This window comes from Pelobates fuscus, chromosome 2, assembly GCF_036172605.1.
Source record: "Pelobates fuscus isolate aPelFus1 chromosome 2, aPelFus1.pri, whole genome shotgun sequence".
Lineage (NCBI taxonomy): Eukaryota > Metazoa > Chordata > Amphibia > Anura > Pelobatidae > Pelobates > Pelobates fuscus.
Window position 1 is genome coordinate 158,384,666 of NC_086318.1, and position 18,751 is coordinate 158,403,416.

Consider the following 18,751-nt stretch of genomic DNA (forward strand, 5'->3'; position numbering starts at 1 on the left):
GCGAGCCCTTAACAAAAAGATGATTGATGATTAGGGTACAGCTCCTGTTATTATTATTATTAATATTTATATTTAGAAAGTGCCAACAAGTTCCGCAGTGCTGTACAGTGGGTTGACTAACACACGTATTTGTAACCAGATGAGTTGGACACACATGAACTGTTACTTTTATTCACAGATCAAGTGATACATGTCACCTATAAAGGGAGAAATAAGGAGTAATAAAAGAACTATACTTCCAAGCAAGATTTTTCCATATAATTTGACATCTGCTATTGAGGGAGACAGACCATCAGTGATATGGATAGCTTTGCCTGTGTGGGAGATAGAATGGGCCATTGATTCTAGTGTGAAACTAGTAGCTTTGTGATCTACCTAGCAGCTACTGCCAGGATCACTTGGGAAAAAGTTAAGTGGAGATTGGCACTTAGTTGGCATACAGTACACAGTTGTTAAAAGTTATTATTTCTTGTTAGTTTTGAGGAAAGAAAATCCTTATTTTGGGGACTGTGATGCCAGGAAAAAAAATATTTTTGTTTTGCCTGGGTCATTGATTCTAGTGTGAGACTAACGTTGACTAAAAAATACACATATCTACAAATAAAAAATGAATAGAAGGCAATATTTTCTATACACCAATAGAAATTGTAGATTATTTCACTTACAGGAAGTAGATTGATTGTAGGTATATCACCCAATAATGGGTATAAAACGTCTTCTCTGACACTCAGTTTACTTGGACATATAGGAATAAAGGTAAAAAAAACAACAACACCTAATACAGACCTACCAAATAATAAATAAAAACTGCGTATGTAATATGATTTGCACTTACAAAACAAAACAAAGTATATCACCACTATTACATTGGACAATACCTTCTCAGCTCCAATCTCCCAGTTATACCAACAAACTCTTCGGATCAGTAAACTACTTCAACATCCTCATAAGCACACTCTCCTGCCAACCTAAATGCCTAATTTTACACTTTTAACACTCTTCTTCGCCTTGTTGCTCCTCCTCCTCCTAACACCATGTCCGGTACAAACTTTGAAACTCACTTCGCTGAGAACATATCTACAATCAAGGAAGATATCTCTCATCCCTCCCCTATCAATATTTCCCCCAATCCCACTGTCTCCGCTGTTTTATGCTCATTCGTACCGCTACAGAGGAAGAGGTTTGACTCTGCTCCGGTCCTCCCGCCCCACCATCTGTTCCCTCCATCCTATTCTGTCATATCTCATCTGCCCTCTGTCTCCTTCTCTTGCTCTCCCTCTCACTAAAATTTTCAATCACTCCCTCTCCTCTGGCACATTTCCTTCGTCCTTCAAACATGCAACCGTAACACCGATTCTGAAAAAGCCCAACTTTGACCCCAAATCCTATCCAACTACCGCCATATCTCACTACTACCATTTGCCTTCAAAATCCTTGAGAGAGTTGACAAACTAACTCGAAACCAACTCTCTGCTTAACCCACTTCATTCTGGATTCTGCGCGCATCACTTTGTCAAAACTGCTGTGACCAAATTATCCAACAATTGAATTGCTACTTAATCTCAAGGTCATTATTCTATTCTGATTCTCCTTGACCTCTCTGCTGCTTTTGACACGGTTGATCATTAACAGCTTTTTATCATCCTCCGGAATCAAGGTCTACGGAATACTGCTCCTCCTACCTCTCCCATCACTCTTTCACTGTTTCTTTCTCTGGCTTTGCCTATTCTCCCCAACCATTCTCTCATTCTTGGTGTTTCCCAAGGTCCTTGGTCCCCTATGGTTCTCTACCTATACTGTCTCCCTTAGTAAACACATCAGCTCCTTTGGCTTCCATTATCATTTTTATGCAGATGACACGCAAATCTATCTGTCCTCTCCTGATCTCTCTCTTGACTCGTATCTCTGTGATTTCCAACTGGATGGCTGCTTAAATTCCTTAAACTCAACCTGTCCAAAACAACGGCACTACTATCATCTCTATCTCACTGGCTCGCTACCTAGGTGACTTCTCCTTTACCCCTCATGTCCAGTCGATCACCAATCCTGCCGCTTCCCCGCCTTGACTACTACAATCCCCTTCCCAGCGATCTTATGCGTTTCCAGCTTGCCCTGTTGCAGTCTATAATGAATGCGGCAGCGAGGCTCACCTTCCTGTCCGCCCGCCCGCACATCCTACGCCTCCCCCTTCTGTTAATCCCTACCTGCCTCCCTGTAAGATATAGGGCTCAATTTAAGATTCTGGTGCTTACTTACAAGTCTTTAATGCGGCTCCAACCAACCTATACCCCCTAATACACAAGGATGTCCTGTCTAGGTCCCTACACTCTGCCGAAGACCTACATCTATCCTCTGTCTGTACTCCCACCTCTGATCTCGCCTTTAAGATTTCTCCAGGGTTGCACCATTCCTGTGGAACTCCCTTCCCTTCTCGTTTAGACTTTCACCCAGTCTCCATTCTGTCAAAAAAAATAATTGAAAACTCACTTCTTCAGGAAGTGTGTTAATGAAACTGTTAACAGCTTTCCCTCCCCGAACCCTGATTCCTCTCATGCAACTGTCAAAAATAACCTACTCATACTTTTCTAGCAACCTACTTTTCTAACCCTACCTTTACCCTTTGTGTCTTTATACACCACTCCCTCTAGTATGTAACTTCACTGAGCAGGGCCCTCAACCTCTCTGCGTCCAACTCATCTGGTTACAAATACGTGTCTGTTAGACCACCCATTGTACAGCGCTACTGATTTTGTTGGTGCTTTTTAAACAATAAAATGATAATAATCAGCAGGTGAAACAGCATCCTCTATAATGTAAGCTTATTTGAGCAGGGCCCTCAGCACCCTCTGTTCCTATCAGGGGCGGACTGACCGGTCGGGCACTTCGGACATGGTCCGAGGGCCCGGCCGGGAGGGGGGCCCGCCATCAGGGGGCCCGCCGCCCCTTTAAATGCTGCAGCCGCCTGAGCGCTCTCTTAAGAGCCTCAGGCGGCTGCAGCTTCTCACCTCCCCTCCCCTGCAGCGTGGCCGAGCTGCTCTCCGGTCCGCGGTGTCCGGCCGGAGTGATAGGAAGGTGCACACTGAGTGTGTTTCTGTTTCCTGTACCCGGCAGGACTGACAGGAAGGTGCACGAGTGTGCACCTTCCGATCACTCCGGCCGGGCACCGCGGACCGGAGAGCAGCTCGGCCACGCTACAGGGGAGGGGGTAAGAACAAAGAGGGAGGGGGGGTAAGAACAAAGGGGGAGGGGGGTAAGAACAAAGAGGGAGGGGGGTAAGAACAAAGAGGGGATAAGAACAAAGAGGGAGGGGGGTAAGAACAAAGAGGGGGGGTAAGAACAAAGAGGGATGGGGGGGGTAAGAACAAAGAAGGGGGGTAAGAACAAAGAGGGGGGTAAGAACAAAGAGGGAGGGGGGGTAAGAACAAAGAGGGAGGGGGGTAAGAACAAAGAGGGGGGTAAAAACAAAGAGGGAGGGGTTGTAAGAACAAAGAGGGAGAGGGGGTAAGAACAGAGAGGGGGGTAAGAAGAAAGAGGGAGAGGGGGTAAGAAGAAAGAGGGATGGGGGTAAGAAGAAAGAGGGAGGGGGGGTAAGAAGAAAGAGGGGGGTAAGAAGAGAAAGGGAGGGGGGTAAGAAGAGAAAGGGAGGGGGGTAAGAAGAGAAAGGGAGGGTGGATAAGAAGAGAAAGGGGGGTAAGAAGAGAAAGGGAGGGGGGTAAGAAGAGAAAGGGAGGGGGGGTAAGAAGAGAAAGGGAGGGGGGTAAGAAGAGAGAGGGAGGGGGTAAGAAGAGAAAGGGAGGGGGTAAGAAGAGAAAGGGAGGGGGTAAGAAGAGAAAGGGAGGGGGTAAGAAGAGATAGGGAGGGGGTAAGAAGAGAAAGGGAGGGGGGTAAGAAGAGAAAGGGAGGGGGTAAGAAGCGAGAGGGAGGGGGGGTAAGTAGAGAGAGGGGGGTAAGAAGAGAAAGGGAGGGGGTAAGAAGAGAAAGGGAGGGGGGGTAAGAAGAGAGAGGGAGGGGGGTAAGAAGAGAGAGGGAGGGGGGTAAGAAGAGAGAGGAAGGGGGGGGTAAGAAGAAAGAGGGAGGGGGTAAGAAGAAAGAGGGAGGGGGGTAAGAAGAAAGAGGGGGGGTAAGAAGAGAAAGGGAGGGGGGTAAGAAGAGAAAGGGGGGGTAAGAAGAGAAAGGGGGGTAAGAAGAGAAAGGGAGGGGGGTAAGAAGAGAGGGGGGTAAGAAGAGAGAGGGGGGTAAGAAGAGAAAGGGAGGGGGTAAGAAGAGAAAGGGAGGGGGTAAGAAGAGATAGGGAGGGGGGTAAGAAGAGAAAGGGAGGGGGGTAAAAAGAGAGAGGGAGGGGGGGTAAGAAGAGAGAGGGGGGGTAAGAAGAGAGAGGGAGGGGTTAAGAAGAGAGAGGGAGGGGGCGGTAAGAAGAGAAAGGGAGGGGGCGGTAAGAAGAGAGAGGGAGGGGGCGGTAAGAAGAGAGGGAGCGGGGGTAAGAAGAGAGGGAGGGGGCTAAGAAGAGAGGAAGGGGGGGTAAGAAGAGAGGAGGGGGGTAAGAAGAGAGGGAGGGGGAGTAAGAAGAGAGAGAGGGGGGTAAGAAGAGAGGAGGGGGGAGTAAGAAGAGAGGGGGGAGTAAGAAGGGGGTAAGAAGAGGGGGAGAGGGGAGTAAGAAGGGAGGGAGGGGGGTAAGAAGAGAGGGAGGGGGGAGTAAAAAGAGGAAGGGGGGAGTAAGAAGGTGGGGGGGAGTAAGAAGAGGGGGAGGGGGGTAAGCAGAGGGGGGAGGGGGGAAGAAGAGGGGCGGAGTAAGAAGAGGGGGTGAGGGGGAGGGGGTAAGAAGAGGGGGGAGGGGAGTAAGAAGTGGGGGGAGTAAGAAGAGGTGGGAGTAAGAAGAGGGGGAGAATAAGAAGGGGGAGTAAGAAGAGAGTGAGGGAGGAGTAAGAAGGGGGTAAGAAGAGGGGGGAGTAAGAGGAGGGCAATTGCCCCCTCCCCTGTCCGCAGGCACCATGCAGGCAGCCGGCAGAGGAGGGAGGAAGAGAGGACCCGGGAGCTCAGCCTTCAGCTCCTCTGGGTCCTTCTTGCGCGAGCACAGATCGTTGCCGCGGTTACCACGGCAACGTTACGGCTCTTGCGAGAGTAAACTCTAGCCCTGGAGCTACGGGCTAGAGTTCACTCTCAACACTGTGACCACCAGGGATTCCTGGTGGTCGCAGTGGTGAGAGTGAACTCTAGCCCCATAAACACACTGCCCCCACACACCATACACATTCATATACTGCCCTCCATACACCCACACACACCATACACATTTACACACATTGCCTCACACACACACACACACATACACTGCCCACCCATACACACACAGCCCCCCATACTAACATTGCCACACACATACACAGCCCCCTCATACACACATTGCCCCACACACCCTTCACATTCACACACTACACCCCCTCACACACACTGAACCTTTCACACACACACTGCACCCCTTACACATTGCACCACTGCTCCTATACCCTACTACAGCCTCATATCCCAGCAGACCCCAGGTAAGTTGTCAAACTGTTCTTAAACGGTTTGACTACTTACTCTGAAAGGGGGGCCCGGCCCTCCTGGCACCATAACGACTACACAGAGCAGTAGTGGTTATTGTGCATGGATTATTTCTTTAAATAATCTACAAGTGCCCCAGTAGCCAGCAAGCCAGCCCACAGGCCGGTCAGCCAGCCCACAGGCCGGCCAGCCAGCCCACAGGCTGGCCAGTAGCCAGCCAGCCAGCCCACAGGCCACCAGTTAGGCTTACAGCCAGCAAGCCCGCAGCCAGCAAGCCACAGCCAGCAAGCCACAGCCAGCAAGCCACAGCCTGCCAGCCGCAGCCAGCAAGCCCACAGCCTGCCAGCCGCAGCCAGCAAGCCCACAGCCTGCCGGCAGTAGCCAGCCAGCCCACAGCCTGCCAGCAAGCCCACAGCCTGCCAGCCGCAGCCAGTAAGCCCACAGCCTTCCAGCAAGCCCACAGACTGCCACCCAGCAACAGTAATTAAGGTAAGAGGAGCCAACTTGGCCTAGGTATCAGCAAACTATGTTGTGTTGCTATATTGTGAATAGGAACCAGAGTGTTGGAGAGAACCCCCTCCAGGCTCCATTAGACTCCATTGTAGTCTCTAATGGGACCTGGAGGAAATTCTTTCTAACACACTCTCTAAAGGACACTGAGATAGCCTCTGATAGAATGCTCCCCCCCCCCCCTCCATGGCTCAGTAGCCCTCAATTGTAATCTCTACTGGGGCCTGGAGGCGACTGTTTCCAGCAGGGACACTGAGATGGCCTCTGTTAGAAAGACCCCCTTCCAAGCCTATTAGACTCCATTGTAGTCTCTAATGGGGCCTGGAGGGGATTCTTTCTAACACACTCTTTAAAGGACACGTAGATAGCCTCTGCTAGAAAGACCCCCCTCCATGGCCCATTAGCCCTCAATTGTAGTCTCTACTGGGGCCTCGAAGGGATTATTGCACTTTTGTTCCATGTGTCTAAAGATTGTGTAGGGTGTGGCTGGAGGCGGTGCATGGAGGCGGGACATGGGTGGCGCTTGCTGCGGAGTATGGGTGGGGCCTGTAAGGGGGCCCTTGATTTATTTTGCCCGGGGGCCCTGAGGGTTCTCAGTCCGCCCCTGGTTCCTATGCATCCAGCTTGTCTTGTTGCAATACATATATAGTAGTCCACGTATTGTACAGCATTATAGAAATTGTTGCGCTTTATAAAAAATAATAATACATACTCTTTTGCTACATTCTGAAGTGATGGACAAAAACCATGCATCAGCAATCATATTGCAAGCAATCAGTTGAATGGTGGGAAACTGGGAGGTGCAGGCACCAATCTGCATGATGGTTCGTGGTCATCGACAGAGTTGCTAATATGGTCAAAGCTCTTCCTTTGTAGGTGTGCACTGTTCTAGGCACATCCAACTTCTTGTAGTGAAGCCAACACAAATGTGCAAACTATACTTGATGTGAGCTACCCTGTATGATCCTATGATAAGCGGAAAGTGGCACTCCGATCCAAGAGGCTGACATTTGCAGCGAAAGACAGGTATGCTGGTCGAGGAAAATATTTGTATTGAACATTGTTTAGTTTTCCCATCAGCAGAATCCAGCGGAGTGGAGCTGTTTGGCTTTGGGTTAATGCTGGTGGTGGTTTGGTAGAAACAAGTAAAACAGCAAACAGTCGAAAAAGTAGTGTCTCTAAAATCGTCAGAGCTTGTCTGTTTGAACCTCTTTTTGAGATGAGCTATTGGAATGAGAAGAATAGTGTGTTGCATGCTCTTCGTCTAGTTGCCCAAAAACTATTTTTTTGTCTACTGACTACTGTCCAAAGACATTGAGTGTCCTCTGTTACAGGGAACATTCTGAATCCCAGCGCTAACAAATGTCCCTGCAACTGATGGAGAAAATAGCCTTTCTCAAGTTCAATCTTCCCAATTTGGGTTATCCTGCTGTTCAGTTTAATAATAGAGGTGTCATCTTCTGCTAGCTGAGCTGTAATACAAAAGTAAAGAAAAATATAAAGATTATTATTATTATACTTAAATTGGAAAACACATTCAGCAGTGCTGTACATGCGTACAATTAGCAGAAATAAAAAGACAAAGCATGTCTAGCATGTGAAAAGGTGATAATAGAAAATGCAAGGAGCAGGTCATTGTTAGATCTTAAGGGGCGGGCTGGAGTATATTTGTTGATTGGTGAGGACAGGTAGTAGGGAGCAGCGTTAATAAAGGTGTTGGATGTCAGGGTAAACATTTTGAGTGCAAGCCAGCATTTCTAAAACGATTATAAAAAGTTCTTTCACTTTCAATTTTTTTAATCCAGATATACAGTATAATCTAATTTTATCAACTCAGAATTGCCATTGCAAAAAATGCCTGATGTTGCGTAGCTATTAGGCCAGGCAACATTGTAGCTATTTTTACATGTCATAGAGTGCTTTTTTTTCTGCTGGTCTGGATTGTCCGAATGGTCTTCCCAAATATTTTACAGAAATTTGGTTAAAACAAACAACATTAACTCAATTCTCTTCCTTCTGAAGTGTGTGGAGAACTATAATGTTTTACCCTGCACAAGTCAAGAAACTAAGAACGAACTGCATGCTGGCCCCATGCTCTATGAGAACATTTGATTGGTTGATCACATTGATAGCTGTTCAGTTGAAAAAGTTTATGCATTTTATAAAAAGTGTTTTAATCAAACACATTAAGATGTATTAACTCAATAAAAGGATTTGAAAATATGCATTTACTATCATAGAGATTCCACTTTACAAGTTTCTTAATAACGGTTTTTGTGCTCAGAGTCCCAATCGTCTATGTTACGATTGTTGCAGTTGAGAATGTGTGTTTATGTTTTGTCATGTTTGGTTTTTGTGGTAAATATGTACAAACGATCACGTTCCGTTCCTGTTGCTAGAATTCCCACCGTATTCTTAATTCCACGTTCATTTGCTAAGAATTGCACTGCAAGTCCTTTGTTAAGCAAACATTTCACTGACAGAAGGCTTCTTTCCACGTCTGGCATGTACTAGAAAGCATTTTGTACCAGGATTCCAGATCTTCCCCTGACAGAGCGAGGCATCGGTTAGAAAGACTGTATCTAATACCACAGTCAATATCTGTAAAGAATAACCTGTGTAATTAAATATTGTCCCTGGATGAATGTACTTTGCAAGTATTACACACATTTCAGTAACTGTAAAACACCCACTTCATAAATTAGATCATGTAAGGTTACTGTGGCTGCATTAGGGTTAAGAATGCTGATAAAATTTAGCTGAGGGCTTTGGGATCCTCTGATATCGTAAGGTGGTCATTTGTCTTCCTATTCCTTCATCTCATGAGTGACAAGATGCCAATTAATAATTATGAAGGGAAGGGCTTGTGCTTTACCACCCATTTGTTTCCAAATCGCATGCTGTCTGATGGGGAATATTTTAGTTAATATCCCAAGACCCCTATTAACCTTCTATTAGCATTGAAATCTTCTGACACAATTTTGGGCTAATTTAAATAAGCTCAGCTTGGGAAAATAGTTACTCAATTCAGAGTTTAGTTTGTTCAGCTGAGATGAGATTTAAAGGGTTATATAGCTGTAATTATTAAACAGTACTGCTGAGAATTGATATGGGAATTGAATCATTTTGGTCTAAGCCAAGCTGGATAAATAATTTGGGCAATGAGTATGTTTCCTGTCAGGCTGCTACGTCCGGCACTTTGCAAGTCAATTATCAGTTACGCACAATAGATAGCTAAAGATAATAAATAAACCCTGTAGAGCAGGAATAGTAATGAGACCCTCAGAGCTATTTACTAAAGTGGGAATTCAAAGTCAATTCAATGTGAATTTCAAATTTAAGGCCCGAGTAGCTAAACTGAAAAAAATAGCAGACTTAGCGAATTTTTCCAGATTGTCTATTCTGACCATAAATTTGAAATTCACTCTGAATTCACTTGGAATTGTCATATAATTGAATAACATTGACTGCCATCAAGGAGATTTATGCATGACATGCAATTTAATATACTAATAAATCGTTTTTAAAATCTCATTAGTTTATTTGTATACCATGATTGGCACATCTATTTTACTCTGGAAGTGACAGTTAATCGTTAAGCTGTTTTCCCTCTCCAACTTTTTTCCCCACTACAATTCCCACAATGCTCTACAGGGGCATAACTAGGATTTATAGGGCCCCAGTACAAGAATCAAAGAATGGCCCTCACTGATACACATATACTGACATATACTCACTGGCAGTCATGCATTCATTGGCATACACACTTTCAGTTACAGACAAACACTCTCACTGACACAAACACACACACACAATGATTTGACACATTTACACATACACATTATCTCACACACACCCTCAAATTAATATTATTTATAGTCTTTTATATTTTTTGGAGACCCACCCAACCTCCCTACCTTTTGGAGAGCTGGCATGGGTCCTTTGACTGTGGTCGAATTAGTAGTATGGGGCTCCTTGAATCTTTGTGTACTTCCTTACTGCCAAGATTAACTCCATAGTCTTTCTGAGTTTGGTAAAAACCTAAAGTAAAGGTTTGGCACTGTAACAACTAAAGGGGCACAAATGAGACATAGGTTCAAAACACATTAGACTCTTATACAGGTCCATCTTCAGGCAGAGGCCAGATACATTGCACTTTCACGCACAAGAGATGAGAAATGCAAATAAAAATGTTCTGATTAGGCCCCACCTTAATTTTCAACACCAGGCCCATGAAGTCCTAAATCTAGCACTGGTACAAACCATGCAGTTCAATAAGATGGTATTAGTAGGCCTTTTTACGCCTGTCACAATGCTTTTTTTATGTTGTGTTTTTTTCTGTTTTGCAATAGTCAATCTCTAATATTTTTATTACTTTTAGGTTCATCGTTCAACAGTTAAATGCACCTCTTTAAACAATTTTACACTTTAATGTGCATTGTGCAATAATGGACACGTTTTGGAAACTCTAAACTCTTAACCACAGTCACATGGAAGTAATTATACTGCACACATCTCAATGGTCAAGTCTAGAATCCTGATAGCAATGATCAAGCGTACAAACCAGGATGATCAGATTGTCTAGCTGTTTATAGTTCCAAATTATAGAAATATACGGGAGACTATATTGGATGAAGTTAAAATTGTATTCATTTCTTACTAATTACTGTTAAATAATATGCATATATTAAATGGATAATAACAGGGAACTAAGGGTCGTTATTACTAAATTACAAATTGTAGCAAATTTAAATATGATATATAGTATAAATATAATTAAATGTAATATTGAAATGTAGGCTGAGTTGCAACTGATGTAGCCATTAGGATTTCAATTCACTGCTGTTTAAACTTGTGCACAAATGAGTTTCAGCTGGTACAAACTAGCAAATGCCTTTTAATCTGCACCTTAAAGAATCAATTCATCAGGAGTTTTCCATTGAGTGTTATTCATATTATAATAAGACACCGTAGGTAAATCCCAGACAGATCGATTCATTTGGACGCAGGTTAAAAGGTATGGTTCGTTCAGCTTAAACTATTTATACATACGTCTACTACAATTCAACAATTTAATTAAAACTTTTTTTTTTTTTTTTAATTAAACACAGAAAAATAAAAAAACTTTTACATAAAAGCATTGCTGGAATAACTGCAATGCCTCCAGCCTCCATTGTGTGATTAATTAGGGCTAATTAGTAGATACAGGTGTATTTCCACAGCCAAAGGCAGACTGTTACAAATATAATAAACTTGACAGAAATAGGCTATTAGCTACATATCATCAGCTCCCTCCAGTGGTTGGCCAGGAGACTGCATGAAAAGTAGATAGATGGAAAACATTAACAAAGATCTCAAAATCTGGTCCCCTTGATGTCAATAGTCTACCACTCCCAGAATTCATTGGATGCAATAGATCAGGCTTCCCCAAACTCCGACCATCCAGATGTTGCTGAACTACAACTCCCATGATTCTATGAATGAAATAGATAGACTGAGAATCATGGGAGTTGTAGTTCAGCAACATATGGAGGGCCAGAGTTTGGGGAAGCCAGCAATAGATGGTGAGTGAATTATAGGAGTTGTAGTTCAGAAACATGGGGGGGTCATGCTTTAGACTGACTGGTGTCATAACCCACAGCAAGCATAACCTACAATACGAAATGGTGCCTCATCAGTCAGTCATTTTCCTGATATCTATGAGATGCATGCGCTGTTGAAATGTACATGACTATTGCTGCTGGCAATATGTCAAATTAACATACTGCCAGAGGTGATACATAAATCCATCATGATGATTCCTTTGGGTTCCTAGCTGTGATTAATTAAAATATTTCTTCTGGCAGCATATGAATTCTGCATACTTCTGGGAAATAAACACAAGTGGGGGCTAAAGACAGGACGAGATTGTTCAGAGGCATTATGTGCTATCCTGCTATCCCCTATGAAAAAAACAGAAAAAAACCCAGAATAGTATTTCTTGTTGGGAACTGAAAATAAAGTTTGAATAGAAAAAATATTGTATCAAAGAATGAAGTTGTACGACAATAAGACATCATATGGGGTCAAGTACTCTTCGTATGCTGGAAGGGGAGCTTAGTAATGAGAATTACAGGCACTAAACTGTGAATTTCAAACACAAAACAGCTGCTTGCCAACAGTCTTGCTGTTGGTGGGGCAGTCTTGATTTCTTGGTCCTGACTCGTAATTCCCTGGTGTCCCGCATCCGGGGACATAAGAGAATTGTCTTCGGGCAGCATAGCGTGAGCACATTATTAGGTGTGGTTGCAATACGCGGCAGGCGTATTTTTTTTTTTTTCAGCAGAACATTGCCCAGAGCATAACACACCTCCGCTAGCCTGCCTTCTTCCCATAGGGCATCCTGCTGTCATAGGTCATCTACCTGATCTAAAAGAAAACAGGATTTAACAGACCAGGCAACTTTCTTCCATTGCTCTATAGTCCAGTTCTGACAGAAAATGTACCTATAGGTAATGATTTGTTACTCAAATATACATAGATTCAAAAGGTATACGGTAAACTTATACAGAATATTCAACTGTAAGACAGAGTCTACCACTGGTCAATTGCTCAGCAAATTTAGCAAAGTAGTACATCACATTTTGCTGCATATGGATCAGCATCGCTGCAGACAGGTCAGAGTGCCAATAATGACCCCTGTCCATTGCTGAAAGCGCCTTCAATAGGGAAATGTCTGTCAGAACTGAGAAACAAGGAGCAACGAAAGAGCCAAAAGGAAGGTACACTTTAGAGAACGGGGGATAACCCCAAATGTAACATGGCAAAAAAGAGGGCAGAAAGTGTACCTATAGGTAATGATTTGTTACTCAAATATACATAGATTCAAAAGGGTATACGGTAAACTTATACAGAATATTCAACTGTAAGACAGAGTCTACCACTGGTCAATTGCTCAGCAAATTTAGCAAAGAAAAATAAATAAATTTTATTAATTAATGTTAAAACCAAAACGTGCTAGTGTACATAAGTGTTAACCAAAAATAGTGATTAAACTGCAAACCCAACATAGGTGTAATAAATATAGGAAGAAAGAAAGAGGTCTCAGCCAGGACCTATATATCTATTAGCGTACTTGGTCGTTAGGTATTAAACAAGACTAGTAATTAAACCCCCTAGCCTGCTAGGTAGGTCTGAGAGGAGTAGAATATCGTCCTGAGACATGAATATATAGGTGGGGATAGAAGGAGAGAGCACTGGCTCCCCGTAAATACGGAAAGATAGTGGCGGTCACAGCTGTATTGTTGACCACAGTGTAACTGGAGTCAGTGGTTACTCGTGGTCTGGTTCCCGTAACTAAGTAACTTATTTTTCAATTATGATACCAGCAGTGGTGTTAACAAACTTGTGACCGGTTGTCTCTGCGTGTACTTATAACAGTGGCAGCGATTAAACTACCATTGTAGCAGCAGCAGCCTGTGATCGTGAGAGATTTTCTTGCATATCGGATCGGCTACCTACACCCTAACTAGCTCCTGTACAGTACAATTGCTTGATACGATGAACAGCAGTATAATAGAGTCGTACTAAGAGGTGAAATAAGCTAGTCCCCGTGCCTTCAAGGGCACCTAACTCTCCTCCCACTCGATTACATAGAATATTCTAAATAGACCATAGAAAATCGTGGTTATAACGACAGAATAATTGGTATAGGAGCTAGGTATAGCCAGGGTGAAGGATAGAGTCCTGCTGAACTGAGATATCCTACTGCTAACGCTAGAGACTGTGCCTTCGAGGGCACCTCAAACTAATCCCCCTGGTAGAGACAAAAATAAGAAAGATAAATGAGAAACTAATATCCGATTCTAACTACTAATGTGCTTGAATATAAATCGATTGGCACACTGGAGGCCTCCAGAGTTAGAGGGAATTCAAAATAGTTAGAAGAAAGTAGCGTGGTCGCTGGTTCAAGTGCTTCACACTAAATCATAGGAGAAGTACTGAAGGACACCCTGACGCGCGCGTTTCGCCCGACCTGGCTCGTCAGATGGTCCCCGTGACGCGCGCGTTTCGCCCGTTTCGCCCGACCTGGCTCGTCAGAGGGGACCCTCTGACGAGCCAGGTCGGGCGAAACGCGCGCGTCAGGGTGTCCTTCAGTACTTCTCTTATGATTTAGTGTGAAGCACTTGAACCAGCGACCACGCTACTTTCTTCTAACTATTTTGAATTCCCTCTAACTCTGGAGGCCTCCAGTGTGCCAATCGATTTATATTCAAGCACATTAGTAGTTAGAATCGGATATTAGTTTCTCATTTATCTTTCTTATTTTTGTCTCTACCAGGGGGATTAGTTTGAGGTGCCCTCGAAGGCACAGTCTCTAGCGTTAGCAGTAGGATATCTCAGTTCAGCAGGACTCTATCCTTCACCCTGGCTATACCTAGCTCCTATACCAATTATTCTGTCGTTATAACCACGATTTTCTATGGTCTATTTAGAATATTCTATGTAATCGAGTGGGAGGAGAGTTAGGTGCCCTTGAAGGCACGGGGACTAGCTTATTTCACCTCTTAGTACGACTCTATTATACTGCTGTTCATCGTATCAAGCAATTGTACTGTACAGGAGCTAGTTAGGGTGTAGGTAGCCGATCCGATATGCAAGAAAATCTCTCACGATCACAGGCTGCTGCTGCTACAGGGGTAGTTTAATCGCTGCCACTGTTATAAGTACACGCAGAGACAACCGGTCACAAGTTTGTTAACACCACTGCTGGTATCATAATTGAAAAATAAGTTACTTAGTTACGGGAACCAGACCACGAGTAACCACTGACTCCAGTTACACTGTGGTCAACAATACAGCTGTGACCGCCACTATCTTTCCGTATTTACGGGGAGCCAGTGCTCTCTCCTTCTATCCCCACCTATATATTCATGTCTCAGGACGGTAATCTACTCCTCTCAGATCTACCTAGCGGCCTGGGGTTTATTTACTAGTCTTGTTTAATACCTAACGACCAAGTACGCTAATAGATATATAGGTCCTGGCTGAGACCTCTTTCTTTCTTCCTATATTTATTACACCTATGTTGGGTTTGCAGTTTAATCCCTATTTTTGGTTAACACTTATGTACACTAGCACGTTTTGGTTTTAACATTAATTAATAAAATTTATTTATTTTTCTTTGCTAAATTTGCTGAGCAATTGACCAGTGGTAGACTCTGTCTTACAGTTGAATATTCTGTATAAGTTTGCCGTATACCCTTTTGAATCTATGTATATTTGAGTAACAAATCATTACCTATAGGTACACTTTCTGCCCTCTTTTTTGCCATGTTACATTTGGGGTTATCCCCCGTTCTCTAAAGTGTACCTTCCTTTTGGCTCTTTCGTTGCTCCTTGTTTCTCAGTTCTGACAGACATTTCCCTATTGAAGGCGCTTTCAGCAATGGACAGGGGTCATTATTGGCACTCTGACCTGTCTGCAGCGATGCTGATCCATATGCAGCAAAATGTGATGTACTACGTGTTTTGACACCTATCTATCATGGCCAGTATTAAAGGAACACTATAGTGTCAGTAATGCAAAACTGTATTCCTAACGCTATATTGTCCCTCTGCCCCCACCCATGGCAGCAAATAAAGGATTAAACCTCCTTTTTACACTTGCCTGATTCCTGCACTTACATCCCTCGGTGCTGGGTTGTTTTCCCTTATCCGATGAGAGGCACCTAATTTGCTTGCGTGCTGAGCACCACCCTTGCATTAGGCCATAGAAGAGCACTGACTCAATGTTTTCCCACAGGGATTTAGAAGACGCTGGACGTTCTCATGCAAAGCGTGTTCCCTCTTTATTTTGGTGTGTGAATAGTTGATGCTCTAAACCAGGGCTGCCCAATAGGTAGATCCCAAGATGTGGTAGAACTATAACTCCCATAATGCTTTGGAATTCTAAACGCATGCAAAGCATCATGGGAGTTGTAGTTCTACCACATCTGGGGATCTACCTACTGGGAAGCCCTGTTCTAAACCAATAAGTATCTTTCCATTCATAAAAACAACTTGAAATAGGTCCGTACCTTTTTAAGCCACTAAGCCAAGTAGTAACTCCCCAAAACTTCCTTGAGAACAGTCCAAAACTTCCTTGGGAAAAACTTCTACAAGTGACTGTGGACAGGGACAGAGAGAAACTGCTCAGACTTTGGGGTTAAATAGTTTGTAAATATTTGGTAACCCCTAGAGGTAAAGAAACGCCAGGAACCTCCTGGCACCATAACAACTAAATTTCAATACAGCTGTAATGGCACCTGTCGTGTTTCCTCATTTTACCTGAACTCCCACTTAAATTTTCCAGTTACCATCCCCCCGGCCCCTCCCTCAGTTTTAAGATAGTAAAGGCACAACCCTAACAGTACACAAGTTAAAGAAGGGTCCAGTCACACAAGCCCTGGAATTGACAAAGACTCCAAGATGGAGCTGAAACGTTGACTTGTCATTTTTCTATGAAAAATAGATTAATTCCCATCTTGAAATTATTCATGTCACCCATGGAGAAAGGATATTGTAACTGGTTGCCCAATGTGGCAAAAGCATTTTCTTGTAATCACAGACTGCCCATGACTAGATTTACTGTGGTTTTGTGCGAAGAAAGGTGAGAACATCAAGGGCCTTCTGTGCATGTAGACATGCAGGCTGCACTATCCCTCATGGTGCAAGTTGCTGCCAATAACAAGGGGGAGGCAGACCACTATGTTGCAAGTTGTTGGTACTTGCACACATAGACATAGAATACGTAGACGCCGCATTGCGTGCTGAGTGGCGAGAAATGCGGGTGCCATCTTGGACCGGTCGCCGCTCTACTCAAGCATGGAAAGTCCATCTCACAAAAGGTAGGGGTATTAAGGACTATAAGTCCCCCAAGTCCATCACTTACCTTTTGTGAGATGGACTTTCCAAGTGTTCTTCAATAGCTTGAGTAGAGCGGCGACCGGTCCAAGATGGCGCCCGCATTTCTCGCCGCTAAGCACGCAATGCCATAGATGTGCGGCATCTATGTATTCTATGTCTATGCTTGCACACAGCAGCAAAAAAAGTAAATAAGCCTGGTCACAATCCTTTATTCCAGGCCATCCCCCAAGGACAAAAACTTACAGGAGTAACCTGCTGTATCCAAGAAAATAAAATCGTACAAAAACCTGTGCAATGTAATAAAAATGGACCTATCATAGGGGCTTGGACCCGGAGCTATCATTCCATGAGCCCCTACGTATTCCTGGCCTTGGAGGTAAAGACATGGAAAAGGGGGGCTGCCAGGTGCAAAGGGAAACAGAAATTCATTTGTGTGAGCAATGAAAATGGTCACTGGAGAAAAGGGAAAATTGAAAGGAAATCATATGGTAAATATAATGCATTAAAATAGGCAGTCATAATGATATTGTATCATAAACAATGCCAAAAATATGCAGATGCACCCTTTAGAGATTCTTCCTGCAGCTACAGGTAAACAGCGTCAACAGACGCTTCAGTCAGGGGAGTCTGATTTTGGTCTGTGGGATCTATTCTGACCGGCAGGCTCTGTATTTGGGTTTATTCCTAAAAGCAGTTCTGTACTTCACACAGGATCAGATGTACTGTTGTATAAACAGATAGCAATCATGCAGAGATTTCAAGGTGAATTTTACATTTTACAAGGTCAAAATAGCCAAACTTGAAAAAGTCTCTAAGTCAGCTATGCTTTTAGTTCTGCTATTCTGGCCTTAAATGAGAAATTCACTTTGTGGTCGTTTTCAAATCTCCCTTAAGTAATTATAATCCTAGAATGTACAATGTAGCAATCCATCAGTTCACAGATTGACTGTCATTAAAGCCTGTAGAAAAATATAAAGCTCAGAAGTATTGTGCAGCAAAATGGATGGTCTTTGTTTTGAACAATTGCTGCCGACTGATAAAAAAAAGTGAATGTAGATAAAAAAAATCAAGTTAATAAAGAATGAATTCTTTATTTTGATGTCCCTGTTGGTGATGCACAATAATAACTCTTTACATAGTATATATGTATTGGGATTTTCCTTCAGGAAATGTCAACCTTTTCAGTGTGACAAGGACGTGTACCTTAATACAAACATTTGCCGTGACCCATTAAATGACATTATGACTAGATCTATTGGGAGAATATAATATGGCAGCAAGGCTTTCATCTGTCACTGTGTCCAAGATTTGTATCTCAGATGTCCCCAAGCCATGTACAAAGCAAACACCGTCAAAAAGGAATTTAAATGTAATTGCTCTTTTTGTCATATTTTGACAGAAATTGCAGCAGAGTTGATGAAATGTGGATGTATGTATGGTACATGTGACGGTTTAGGCTCCTGCACTCAGGATGATCATTACATGAATAATATTGCAAAAAAAAAAAAATTAATAAAAAAAAAATAGAAAAAAAAGTAGTTGGACCTTTTACCTTAAAGGAACACTGCAATCACTATAACCACTTCAGCTCTCTGTAGTGGATATGGGGTTTGAAGTGTTCCTATATAAATCTCTAATCAGTAAAGCATAACTGCAGTGAAGATTTCCTGACAATTAGTCAGGAGAAATTTGGTAACAATAGCTAAGCTGTGACTGTAGCCACATCGGAATATTTTACCAGATCAGCTTTTTTTTTGTCAAAATGTTGCCGTTAGACTTTTACTTTTGCTACAGTGTGCAGATTAATCAATCC